Source organism: Pipistrellus kuhlii, unplaced genomic scaffold (genome assembly GCF_014108245.1).
Source record: "Pipistrellus kuhlii isolate mPipKuh1 unplaced genomic scaffold, mPipKuh1.p scaffold_m20_p_10, whole genome shotgun sequence".
Classification (NCBI taxonomy): Eukaryota; Metazoa; Chordata; class Mammalia; order Chiroptera; family Vespertilionidae; genus Pipistrellus; species Pipistrellus kuhlii.
Window position 1 is genome coordinate 23,363,683 of NW_023425405.1, and position 14,693 is coordinate 23,378,375.

Genomic DNA, 14,693 nt, shown 5'->3' on the forward strand with positions numbered 1-14,693 from the left:
CTCTGGCCAACCTGAGCAGGCTTTTTACTAGAACACAGTGTAGCTTCGGGTACAGAACATGTATAATTTGCCTGCATAAAAAGCCTGCTTGGATTGGCTGAGTCAGAGAGGCGGTCTATTAAAAGAAGAACTGGTGTTGCCTCGGAAGTGGGGGGGGGGGGGTAGTCTTATACAGTGAATATAGGCCTAAACCTATGTTTTAACTGCAAAATTAGGGGGTCGTCTTATATGCCAGAAAATACGGTAGTAATCTTCTATTACCTTTGTGTTTTATAGTTGATTAGTTATATTAAGTTATTAAATCCATCAAAATTACTTTCTTCAGCCAAAAGCAGTTTGGCTCAGGGGAGAGAGTCTTGGCCTGTGGACTGAAAGGTCCCAGGTTCAATTCCTGTCAAGGACATGTACCTTGGTTGCGGGCACATCCCCAGTAGGGGGTGTGCAAGAGGCAGCTGATCCATGATTCTCTCTCATTGATGTTTCTAACTCTCTATCCCTCTCTTTTCCTCTCTGTAAAAAATCAATAAAATATATTTTTAAAAAATTATTTTCTTCAATTGATTAAAGATCAAGTATCCTAGTTGCAATTATTGTCTAATATTGAAGTTTATTCCTTGATTTATAACTTCTCCTCTATTTATGCTAAATTTTCATGTGTTATAGGATGTATTTCTGGACTACCTTTTATTTATTTTTTATTTTAAATATATATTTGTTTCATTTTCTTTTGGTTTAACTATTTAAATGCCCATTAGATTTATTGATACCTATGTCTATTTCTAGGACAGTAGCAGACCAGGTCATTTATCATATTGTATTTCTAGTTCTTCTTGCTTGCCCAATACTTACTGATGAAATAAAGTAGCGATAAATATTTTTATTTTATTTTTTATTTATTAAAAAAAATTATTGCAGAGAGTAAGGGCAAGGGATAGAGAGCTAGAAACATCAATGATGAGAGAGAACCATTGATCAGCTGTTTCCTGTACACTCTATACTGGGGACTGAGCCTGCAACCCCTGCATATGGCCTGAGCAGAAATCAAATTGTGACCTTCTGATCCATATGTCAAAGCTCAACCATCAGAGCCATACCAGCCGGCCTGTGATAAAGATTTTTAAAGGGAGAAAGGGACACATGTTTCATGAGTTGACCAATAGCATGATTTAAAATTAAAATATTGTTTTTGCTGCTGTTATTCGTTTAAAATACCAGACATTATTATTCAAAGAAAATATACTTAATGACCACATGAATTTTGGGAATCTTGCATGATACCACTACACCAGCGGCGCAACCACATGAATTTTGGATTAATGTAGTGGTGGATTCACATTTGAACTATGTAACAATGGCTAATTTATTTTCAGTAAAATCACTTAAATTCTTTGAGGCTTTCCTATGAATGGGATTATTCATGAAAAATCTAGTCAATTTAGAATATTTCTTATAAAATAAACAAATAAAGCATAGTTTCTTTTTGGTAGTAAGTGCTCAGTAAATTCAGTTAGTATAATTATCAGTAATATTTATTATTGTTATTATTACTGCTTTAGAATATTATGAAGATCTTTATATATTCTAATCTAGAAAATATTTTACCAAAATTCACTGCTTTAAAAAAAATCTCCAAATAACCCTTTATATCTATATCTCTTAACTGAAATGAGGAAATTTCATTTTTCTTCTCTTGATATGAATATCAGAATAGATAGCTAGTATTTTTTTTTATCAGATATCTGTTCAAGAAAATGTATGGAAATGGCATATGTAACCTCACATACCACTCTCACCTGGTGGCACGTGCCTTGGCTCTGAGTACATGCTGCAAGTCTCTATTAATTACTCACCTGTCACTTTTAGTGAAAATCTTACTCAAATGCTGCTTCAGTGTTCTTTTCTTTATGTCTAACTTTGGGCTGGGTCCATTCGGTCCTGCCAGACAATGAGTTGCTTTTCTCATAACCACACAGGTATTTGAAAAACTGTCAGGTAGCTGTTTTCATTGTACATTTTTCATTATTATGCTGTCATCACCGAACACGTTTATTTTCAAGGCTTTGGGGGAAAATGACAGGAAACACAGCATTTTATTTCCTTGCCCCTTCATTAGATTAGAAATGTCAAGAAAGATTTAGATTGTACTTATTTTGATTAAAAGGAATGATGGGTCTTTCTTGGCAAAAGGAAAAAATAGGAAATTTTAATTTTCCCAACTCCTGGAGTCAAAGATCTTAGTAGGAAGGCACTCTTCATTCAAAGTCTTTCTCTTCGTTATTTGAAAAGGTTTATATTTCATTTTGCAAACTCCAGGTCATCTTATTTATTATTTGAAGACATAAAATATTCTAGTCAGGAACACAGCTGCATAGCCGAAGCTGGTTTGGCTCAGTGGATGGAGCATCAGTCTGCAGACTGGAGGGTCCCAGGTTCGATTCCGGTCAAGGGCGTGTACCTTGGTTGCGGGCACATCCCCAGTAGGGGGCGTGCAAGAGGCAGCTGATCGATGACTCTCTCTCATTGATGTTTCTAACTCTCTATCTCTCTCCCTTCCTCTTTGTAAAAAATGAATAAAATGTATTTTTTTTTAAACCCCCAACTTTAGACTCTCTTCTTTACCCAAACTCTAAACATAACTGTAGTAGCACCGATGGGGTAGAAAGATATGCAGAGGAAATGAAGACAGAGAGATGGGGGACATGAAATGTTAGTGAGTGGCAGGGGTGAAGAGGTGAGTCTGAAAACAAGTTTGTGGAGGGGGCACTGCTGGACACCAGAACAGAGAACGTTTACTCCAAAATAGTCAACCTTTTCCACATGCAGAATCAGGCTGATTATGTTTGTGCTTTCCATGGCCCTATCTTTATTAAAAGAAAAATAAAACACACACACAACACTTAATAGCTGATAAAAGAGTCAATGGTACAAAAATATACCCATCCAACCACAAATACCATCTTGTTCCTGCTTTTTGCTACTGATAATGATAGCAACAATACCAACAATAACAACTATTCCTACCATTTATTGTTTGCCTATTCAATGCTGTACTTTAAGTTAGAAACTTTAATGCACTACTTATTCCTCACAGCAAATATGAGAAAAGGAACTTTACCAATTTCACACAGAATAACTATCATTTCTTTCAACCATCACAATGCTATAAAAATGTGTAATACTCTGCTTCCATGGTTTTGTGCCACCCTGGCCTTCCCAAACCATCATCGCTTGCCTTCTGCTCTATAATAGTATATACACTGGCATGGAAACACAGAAGTCCTCGCCATCACCTGATTCTCTGGTTCTATTTCACACCTTTGTAACTCTATGAACATGGACATCTCTGCTGGGGGGATCTTTTCTAGCCACTCTGTCCCATCCCCAGCCTGATGGATTCTGTTCTCTTTCAGAGGCAGCCTTAGGCCTCCTGCTCCAGGAAGGCATTCACCGGGCACAGGTGACTTCTTTTGCATTCATACTGCCATGATCATCTATACAGGGTGCTGGTGGGGTCATGGCTTGTTAGCCTTTCCCTTGGCTCACTCAGGTCTTCCATCCCTCCCCAGGTGTGAGCACCTTAGGGATCTTGTTTCTTCATATTTTATTTTACATGCAAGTGCATGTGCTAAGAATTACTGTGCTAAGAGGTTTCAATGGAGATCCCAATAGCCAAACTAAATTATTAACTGTGTATATTTACCTTTAAAAGAGAGTTGAATCTATTGGATTACAACCATCTGAGTTGATCAGATATAGTAGTTAATATTAACTGGAATATTCATAAAATTAGAAATCAAGAAATAGCCTTATCAGAACTCTTAAGAAAACTAAAACCTTATTGGGTAATATTTATTGGCTAGATTTATGGGCAGGGGATTTTAGGAAGAGTGGAACCAGTGAAATATATGCTGAATCTAGAGAAACAATATATTTTACCTCTTGGGGTTTAATTTAATATAGTAGTAATTAAAAAATAATTAGAAAAACTTGGTCTTGACAATAAAGATCCAGCAAATATTTATGATGAGAGAAAGAGGTTATCAGAATGTTAGGTTTCAATGACTTGGCTTATAGCCTATTTAGGCTATAGCCACTAAATATAAGAAACTAATGAGTAGTCCAAATGTAAGCTTTTCATACTGTGGTTTAGGAAAATAGATTAGTATTCCATGCTAGGGATTAACAATAATGATAAGCAGTAGAGAGGATGATCTGACATGATGAAAATTGTCAGCCAAGAGGTATGTCCTCTGTAACATATGTTACCTAGAATCAAATTAGCCTAAGAAGATGTAGGCAACAACAGGCAGATAGCACATGCAAGGAGTTAAGAAACAAAGCATGTTGGGCATGTGGGGCATCTGGGGCTGGGAGGTGTAAGAGCAAGGTTCCAGATGTTTGCATCAGGGCAGTTCTTTATAATGATTTGACAAAGAGGAAAGTTTGTGTAGAGGAATTTAAGTGGAAACAAGATGTACAGGCGATGTATCATGGAATTGCAGACACCCCAATAAATGAATGAACATTCTTAAAAAAAAAAAAGAAAAAAAAGAAAAGGGATGTTCCCACCAGTGGAATTTATATTGTCTCTTCGTTTCTTCTCTAATGTTGACTATGTATACATCTTGTTGCAAAAGAAAAGGTCATCATTCACAGTATAAGTCTCGGCTGAAAAGAAAAACTAGTTCATTTTATTGAAGATGATTTAGCAGCAGAGATGCTTTGAAACAGTAAAGAATTCACACTTGGATAAAATATGTTGGGGACAAACCCTATCGACACCCTGTTCAGGTTTTTCAGGCCTTTTATTCTAATTGCTCAAACTCCCACTGTTTTTTGAAAGGTTACTGAAATCGCCCAGATTTTTTGCTATTTTTCAGTAGATTTTTACTTTTACATGCGTCTCTGCCATTAACTTATTTGGGGTAAATCAGTTGCGCCTCAATACTTTCATCCACAGGCTTCCTTGTATTTTGAGCAGGAAGCAGAAACCAATTCTTTTTAAAAAAACTTTCACAAAATCCACTCCCTGAAACAAAATAGTAGGTTTTGGGAAAGATATTAATAAATGTATACTACTATGTAAACAGCTTAAAATATAAAAATAATTCTAAAGCTCATGTTTATAATCATTGTCTCTTCTGACTAGTAAGCTGTCATTTCTCTCCTTACTCACATCCTCATTTTTATTTCATGTCTTCTCTAACCCTAACCTCTCAGGAGAAAAACAAAATAGGAGTAAAATGTAATCTCAGGTTCTTATATAAAGAACCGTTCAGCTTTTCTAACCTCACAGGCAGATCAGGATTTATATTTTCCAAGAAAATACTGAAATTATCATTTGTAAAGGCCTGCCTGATTAACTATTAAGATAAAAATTCACTTCCTGTACCATCCTGGGGCATGTAGACAAAACAGGACATGGCTCTATATTTCTCACATGGAGAACAGCAGATCAGGAATGAGTCAGGGATAAACCTGGGCATGTATCCTGACTGGGAATGGAACCGTGACCTCTAGTTCATAGGTCGACACTCAGCCACTGAGCCACACCAGCCAGGCTCTGAGCTATATTTTAAAACACCCAGCAGGTCCTGTAAACTAATACAATTAGTCTCAGGAAATTCCTTCTCTGTTCCAATCCTCCCGAGTTCCTTTCTGTGGCTTTCATCTGAAACTTTGGACAAGTGTAGTAGATGAGGCTTAGCATGGGACTGTAACATGATGTTTCATTTTTGGAATGAAATTGAACTTGTGGGGAAATTGATGTTCAAAAATTCTTTTTATTATAATTCTATTCATACGTGAGTTGTAATGTTAAAGAGTGGGGGGGGGGGGGATTTTAAATTGCTTCCTGAAGCAGAATGTGAGGCAGTAAAAAATATACAAATACAACTGCTATGCAGAGAACACAAGACAATAGGAAGAAAAGATTGGTCTAAAAGAAGCTGACATGACTGATATGAAAAAAGATGTAATATAGATTTAAATTGCATATGTGACAAGAAATGTATTGTGTCAGAAACAAAAAGCAGGTTTCCTCACAAGCCACCATCTCCAGACTCTAACTCATTACACCTGCTTACACACTCTTCCAAGGAGGGCCCTGCACGGCAGGGGCGGTTTTCCTAGTTGAGTGCCAAGTTATCTCCAATATAGTAGCTTTTCATGTGCTTGAATAAGGGGTAAGATGTTAGCTGTTTGGATATTTAAGGCGTAATTGGAAGATCTCACCTGATGCAGATAACCTTGCAGGAAAAAAAAAGGAGATTGGGGCATGGACACAGGGAGAAGGGATGACCCGCAAAGCAAGGAAGGTGAGGGTGTTCTCAGAGGGAAATGCTTAGCAGTTTAATTAAATCCTCCATCCATTTTCTTGTCAAATAGATATTAAAATTTATTCCACTCCTCATGATGTGTGCCACATTTATGTAATAGGAATGCTATATAAAGCCAGGAAACTTGCTCTAAGTTGCCCAAAAGGTGGAGAGACAGGTAACCAGTGAGAGGCCAGTTACATCTGGGCCATGTATTATTTTCGTATTTACACGGTCTTCTCTTTGCGGATTGGAATGACTAAAGGTGCTAAATGAATTAGATCTTTAAATCCGAGATACTATAGGAAAAATATTAAACACTATAGGTGCATAAACCTTTTAAAACAGATCTTCCATAGATTATATCACCATAAAAGAGCTGTCATACAAGGAGTCCTCATCTGCTGCGTGCAGTGGGGTTTATTCATTTGATTAACGGACTCATGTGTCCTGATCGAGGAATGGCAAGGTGAGGAAGCTGCCATCCTTGTCTTCCTGGCGGTGGTGGAAGCAAAAGGAGTTAGTTTCTAGAGGTGTGGTGGTCATAAAGGCCCCGCATAGTCCTCCAGTGAGAAGTACTACATCGTTTCTTTGTTCTTCGTCGTGATTATGCTGTCTTGTTCAGAGCTCAGCTAAACACAGTAATAAGGCATTCAAACTGAATCAAGTCTTGGGAAACTTCTAACTGTGTTTAGTGTTGAATACATAACCAGGAAACAAAAATTGTACCCAGGACATAGGAGAGATCTGTCGCTTAATCTATGGTTTTCACAGACTTTGGTGCCGCTTCCTTGCTTTTCCTGCTACAAGGCGGTGGTGTTGCATCTCATTCTCTGCCAAATATGGCAGCCCCCATCTTCCTGCAGCACTTGTCACGACCACAGGACTCACTGTGATCTTTCATGTCATCCCATAGTCAGCTAACTATCCACCTGGAGGTGTCACAGTTGGTCAAAAAGATCTTCACCATGAACAGGATTGATGTTTTCTTTGAAAAGCACAGTTGTTTTATTACATTTTCAGTTAGCAAGCATTACTATAAGTGTGTAGTAATTAAGATAGTTGTGTATCAGCATAAGACTAGATAAATAGAATAGCATCACAGAGTAGAAAGTCCAGAAACACGTCCATTATTTCAAGTCTATCTTCTATCTATCTTTATCTGTCTATCAATCATCTATCTATCATCTATTTTTTTCCACTGTAATTCAGTGGGAATGATTCTTCTTGTCATTATGGAAAGAGAGTCTTGACCACTATTTCACAATACACAAAAATTAATTTGTATGAACAGACTAAGTGTGAAAACAAAGTCAGTAACATTTATGGAAGAAAACATGGGATAATGATTCATGACTTTGGAATGCAAATTTTTATTTAATAAGATACAAAGAGTACTACCTATGATATTAAAACTCGATGAACTATACTTGCTTAAGGTTAAGTAATTTATTTCTTAATTATTATTAAGGCAGCTTTGAGAGAAAGAAGAAACCACAAAGTACTGATGTATAGGATACATAAAGAATTCCTATAAATTTTGTAGAAAAAATATAGGTGAATAACATGAAATAACATAAATCTATGGAATATGTGACTCTTAATAATATCTCAAGGATCTCTTTACATTTCTGGCTATTGACAATTTTTGTTTTTTCCATTTTTTTTTCTACCATGAATAGGATTTAAAGAATAACAACAATAAAACTTCTGTGATTTGGGTAGGCATGGCTCTTTTGTCCCTCAGGTTTTAGTTATCCTCACTTCTTATAATCTCGCTCCTCTCTAGGTTTTCTTGCTTACTACTTTCTGGATCTATATCTCTACATCCATCTACAAAATAGCTCCTGGGTAAAGATGGTTTGTTTTTTTAAGTTTGAACCCCAAGAGACAGCCACAGATAGAGAGCTCAGGGAAGAGATGATTCACTTAGTTTTTTTTCTCAGTAAAGAATTGAAAGAGGAAAATACTTCATATTCTTTCAAGATGGAACAAAAGACAAATTGATATTGCACCATATCATCCAGTAGCACATGCATTATGTACACGGATAAGTCTTATTTTATTGATTAGTCAAAAGATTCATGAGAAGAAAATAGTTCAACAACCAACTGTGTGCTTTTTGTGGGGTTGCAAAACTCAGCTGAAGTACCACTGGGAAGAGTTGTTGTGGAAATCTATAAGGCAGTGAGAGAGAATAGAATAATGTAAAGCTATTGTGTTTACCTGGTGATCAAAGCCTTCAGCATGTAATAGAAATTCTTCATAGCAGCCAGCAAAGTGTCATACTGGGGACAATAGAATGAGGGTGGGAAGGGATCATTTTCCTACAGAAAGGTAAGGGAAATGTTACGTTATGGGCATTGATATACTAACTAATGCATGCCAAGAAGTGATGATACCAAAATGGATCTCTTATAAAATTGAAATTTTATTCCAAAGTATTGCAAATTTTGTTTTGGGGAAGGTATTTATATTGTATAATTCAGAGTTGAAGAAAAACAGAATGTCAATTATAGCTCAATTTATAAAAACAAAAAAACAAAAAACCAACATAGTATAATAATACTGCATTTTACTCTTGAGGTCTTATATGAGGATTAAATATTAGGGAGAAGAAAATTACTCTGCAAGTCACAACTGAAAGAGTATACAAATTTAATCAACTATTTAAACAAACGGAAACATTATATTGACTAATTCTGAGTGTTTGCAGTTGCTTGAGCTCATAGTCACCATGTGTTGTTTGTATGCATGTCCAAAGGATCAGAGGCAACCTTGGCTGGCCGACCATAACAACAGCTCCACAGCACTGCATGCCTTCCTCAGGAGAGTTCACACTGCCTTTTATATGCTGCTTTTATATGCCGTCCTTTTAAAGGCAGGAGACTCAAAACATGTCACCTCTTCTAATCTTCATGTCTGTCTCCTCTTTCAGTGTTTATGGCTCCTGTCTCCTTTCAGGCTCTCATTTCACCCTCACTTGGACCATTTCCAGTCTTCTGACTGACCTTTCCCACTCTAGTCTGCCTGTCACCCACTCCATCCTGCACATTGTCACTCCGTGGTCATCTTTAAATTATAAATCTAGTCCTGCTATTCTTCTGCCCCGTTGCCTTCAGCATAAACGACTCAGTCTTTTGTATTTCATGCAAGATAAGACCCTCCACACTCATACATCAGAGATTTTCATCTCTAAGCCTGTAGCACAGTGCCTGGCACATAGTGGACTCTCAGGAGATAAATGTGTTTGGAATAAAATCAATCAAGGTGTAAGTGAGTGCCCCCTTTCTCCAAATGATGACCTGTTCTCCAAAAAATAGATTAATTTTATTTGGTTTTGGCAATTGCTTAAAAATGTTTAACTTAGAATCTCTTCCTTAGAGAATCAGAATTTCTTAATTACGAAGAATTTCATAATTATCCTGATTAATTCATTTCATTTTACGAGTCTCTTTGATTAACATCAATAATAGTTACATTACTGGACTATATAATACATAAGGAGGATTACTTTAAACAAGTCTTCATATTGTTCTTTTAGAATCAATTTTTGCATTAAATCCACCATTCTGTCTTTAGAGCATATTCATTGCAGCAGAATTCCAGGGCCAAAGATTATATAACTCTTATTGCTGTAGGATGCATTTTGTTAAGTGATTCTGTAATAACTCATCAGTTCAGCCCTGGTTTGTATGGCTCAGCTGGTTGGGCATCATCCCATGTACAGAAAGGTTACCAGTTTATTTCCAGTTAAGGCTTGGTCCCCAGTAGGGGGCAGGCAAGAGGCGGTGGGTTGATATTGCACTCTCACATCTATGTTTCTCTCTCTCTCTCTCCTCTCTCTCTAAAACTCAATAAAAATATTAAAAAACAAATAAACAACAAACATCAGTTCAGAATCAGGTTTTTAATGTTACAACCAAAACTATACTTACCCATCATAAAGAAAAGTACATTGTTTCACACAGCTTTATTAGCTGAAAAAGTATGAAGGCTCAGTTATGTATCAAGAAAGAGAGATTCATTCATTCAACAAACATTACTTGAACACCTAATATGTATAAGACACCCTCTGGACAAATAAATAAATAGAGATATAAGGACTACAGATGAATGGAGAAGGTGATTATGTAAATAATCAAATGCATAAATTACTCTGAGTCAAATAAAACTGCTTGTTCTTTAAAAGTATTATGGTACCTGTGGGATTATTTATTTATTTTATTTTTTAATGTCCTTCGGGCATGAAACAACTCTGGCCACCCATACAAGCATCAAGCTAGGATGAACAAAGGACTGTATATCTGCTTTGCCCCTAATTGATATAAGAGCAACACCACCAATCAGATGTCTTCTTGCCTATTGCCAGGGGGTGGGATTCTTTTTTAGGAGGACTTACTGAACATTTCTTTATCAAAGTATGTTATCTTGTGGTTTGCTTTTTAATTAATTTAGTAGACATCACAGGTTCACAAAAAGAGTTTACCACCTTTTCTTACAAGATATTTTAAGCCATGTTTAGTCATCCCGACTAAATTTATTATCAAACTTTAGCCCTGAAACCAAGAAATTTCTGTGTTTTATTTACATTTTAGTTTCTATTTCCATTTCAAGTGTCAAATGGCCTCATATGGTTTCAAGTATTTTGTTGAAACACCTAATGGTGTTTAGGTTATTTTGCGATATCTAATATTAGCAACACAGGAAAAATAATTCAAAATAATTAAAATAATCTTACCACTCTCTGTCATATTTTAATTCTTTTCTAAATTCAACTAACCCATTAGTTTCAAAAGGACTGATAAAGAATGAGACATAATGAAACATATTTCAATAGGCTTTTAATTTTAATAGAATATGTGGTTTTTATTCAATCATATATTAAAGGAGAATTTATGGGACCAAAGAAGGAAACATAATTTATAAGTGTTAAGTTAAAATTGTTCTGTTTTAGGTTTTATTTTTGTGCTATATTTTGTTTATCTGCTTCAAGAAGAAATATTAAATAAGTTATACCCATTAGTATTTATAATTTGTTCAATTTTATTCTATTTTAATATTTTAGAGTAAAATCTTATATAAATTTTGATGTTATTTCTTGTTATTTTCTCAAGTCAGTATATTACATTTATTCAGAGTCTTTGCCCATCTTTTTATTAGGTAAATTATTGCTACAATTGGGTTAAAAACAAAAGCTTTTTTTTAGAATTAAAAAAAAATTATGTCTATTTTAAAAGTGTTTTGCATTCAAAAAATAAGAAATTCTCTATAAAATTTATACTGCAAATTGGATCTTAATATCTACAAATGGAAGTACATAAAACATGAGGAATCACAGAAAACAAAGTTAATATAACATTATAAATCTATTACTTTCTTTTACCCAACTGGCTAAATAAATGTTTAAAAATAATATTTTACTGTTAGCAACGACCTGAAGGTCAGTAGTCTTGCTACTTAACTTTCAAGTTAGAAGTATGAGCATAGCTTTTCATGATAGTTTAAAATGTCACTCGTCTTTGAACCCAGTGATTTCACTATTATGAATTAATCCTGAAGAAGTAATGGGCATTTTTAAAAATGTTTATGTGTATGATTGTGTGTGTGCATACGCACACACATGCTCATTCACACAGATGCCCACATAGGCTGTGGTGTGGACAAACAGCCAAAGGCAATAAATTGGAGAGTCCATAGGAACAAAGACGGTGATCATAGACAAGTCTTCCAAGAAGTTCAATGTGAAAAATAGGAGAAAGGAGATATTAGTAGCTAAAAGGGGAGCTAGCACCTGAGGAATATTGTTTATATTGGAGGAGAATTGATCCTGTTTCAACATTAATGAGAAAGAACACATAGGGTGAAAGCAGAGTAGGGGAGTGGAAAGTGATGGAGGAGGTCCCTGAGAGACCTGAGGCCAAGCATCTGCATTCCAGGGGGAGGCACACCTGTGACAGTGGGTGGAGTCACTGAGCCTCAGATGGGCATTAGCTTGAGAGGCAGAGGGGGAGCACTGAGAGACCCAGGGTTGAACCACAGGCAAAAGCCACACACACTCTTCAGGGAATGAATTTATAATAACAGGTACCTCACACACAAAATATTTCAGAACTCATTCCATTTGTATTAATGGAGATTGACACTATCCTAAGATTACCTAACAACAAAGAAAAACTTTGTTCAATCATATGTAAGCCAAGTATGAGACTAGAGGAGAATTCCTCTATAATCTAGAGCACATGTGTCAAACACAAGGCCCGTGGGCCAAATCCGTCCTGCCAGGCCTTGCAATGTGGCCCGCACCACGCTGTCATCACTGCACTCCGCTGCGTTTCCATCACAATGACAGTTTATGACTGTTTGGTAAACCATTTGGCCCGCGATTTAGGCTGGATTTTAGATTTTGGCCCCTGCTCTGATTGAGTTCGACACCCCTAATCTAGAGTAGGAACTGGTCATCTTTTTTTCTTCAAAGGGACAGATATAAAGTTATATAATTGGTGTCACAACCACTTAACTTTGACATTGTATCGGTCATAGGTAATACCTAAACAAATACAGGTGGTTGTGTTGCAATAAAACTTTATTTAAAAGAACAGGTGTTGGGCTGAATTTAGCCAGTGGCCCATAGTTTGCTGACTCCTTGTCTAAAACAGAAATCAGTGAAGAAATTCATGGTGATAAGCTCAAGCCTTCCCTCTCTCAGGATATCTTAAGCTCATGCTTGAATTGTCCTTATATATTTTATGGGTTGAGGAGGTTGTCTTCTATTTACAATAGAACAAGGGGAAGAGCCTGTCCAGTGTGGTTAATGAGTCGGACTTTAGGTAAGGCTCTCGCACTACTCTAAGCCAGTTACTCAAACTCTAAGCTTTTGTGAAATGGGGCAATGGCTGCATCTTTAATCTTAGATTATAAAGAGAATAAAATACACATATGTAAATATTCTAAAGTAACTGCATTATTCAAACATAAGGAGCTCACTGGCATTTGCCAAAAAAAAAAAAAATATATATATATATATATATATATATATATATATATATGTATATAAATTGCTTCAATCCCTATATACAAGACCTTGGCATGTTATATAGTCCCTACCACATCATTGTTGTGGGTATTAAATAAAATATTAATATATGTGACGTGTTAGCCATAGTGCCTGACGTATAGTATGCACTCCGCAAATGTCAACTAATACTAACTTTTTAAAGATCCATTAACATTGTCAACCGATTCTAACACAAGGCACCTGGAAAGACACAGCCAAGTTATTCCAAGGACAAGGCTGCTGTTGTCACCCCCAGGCAGGGGAATTACAATGAGGAATGCTTCCTCTTAGCCTGCCAAGGAGGCTTTGCAAATGGTGTAAGAAATGGCCATTGACAATTGCCAAGGAGGCCACTGACTCCAAAGCTGAGCTTTCAGATGAGTACCAGGAGACTTTTCATTCTTCTGTGAGTTGGAAGCCAGGGCCCCAGAATAAAAGGAAGGAATCTGATTCTATGATAACACAAACATAAGAGGCCAGATGGGACGGCCTGGCTACCCCGGGGCAGCTCTGAATTACACAGCAAATGTTCTCACCAGCCCTTTGGAGGGACATTTGCCCTTATTTGATCAGTATATGCAGTTTGTTCACCAGACCAGGGAACGTGTGGTCATAATGTGATTCCAGCCCATTAAAGTTCTTCAGGCCACACAGGAGGGCAGGGTAAGCACCCGGCAGTTTTCCACGGATGAGGAAGGGTTTAATGAGGGGGAAATGTGCAGTGCAGGTGTAATTTGACTCATTTTTCAGAAAGTATACTAGTAGGGAAACCTCTTTGGTCAGGTGTGATTCCTCACAAGGAAAAGAACTTCCTACAAGAGTCAACCTACATTTTAAGCAGAATGTGGGCTTTTTTTTTTTTTTTCTTTCTCTCTTTTTAAAATTAATTTCTTTTCAATGGTGTCTCTTCCACTGAAATGAGTGGGAAGTGACACCCATGCAGCCTTGAGTAGTGTTTTCAAAACATGGACTATCACCTGGAAAACCTGTTTTCTGCAACAGTGATGATGCGGGCTTTGGCATTTCATAAGCCATTTGTCTGTGTAATAATGATATCTACCGATGAAATTATTTCCTGCCTTAAAAATCTACATAGGAAACCCAATTAGAATCAGAAATTCTATTTGCTAAGCAAAGCATTAGTTCTAAAGGAGACGGTTGACAAGCTGGTGTGGTTCAGTGGTTGAGCATCATCCTATGAACCAGGAGGTCTCAGTTGGATTCCCAGCCAGGGCACATGCCTGGGTTAGAGATTGATCCCCAGTGTGGGGCATGCAAGAGGCAGCCAATCGATGATTTTCATCATTGATATTTCTATC

At 36.7% G+C, this 14,693-nt stretch overlaps 1 protein-coding gene and 1 pseudogene across 1 annotated transcript in view; one reads left to right on the forward strand and one right to left on the reverse strand.

The window, feature by feature from the left end:
- The window catches only part of CNTNAP2 (contactin associated protein 2), a 1,655,787-nt gene that overhangs the window by 106,298 nt on the left and 1,534,796 nt on the right, over window positions 1-14,693 (forward strand). The window lies entirely within an intron of this gene.
- On the reverse strand, window positions 10,550-10,694 carry LOC118714627 (annotated as a pseudogene).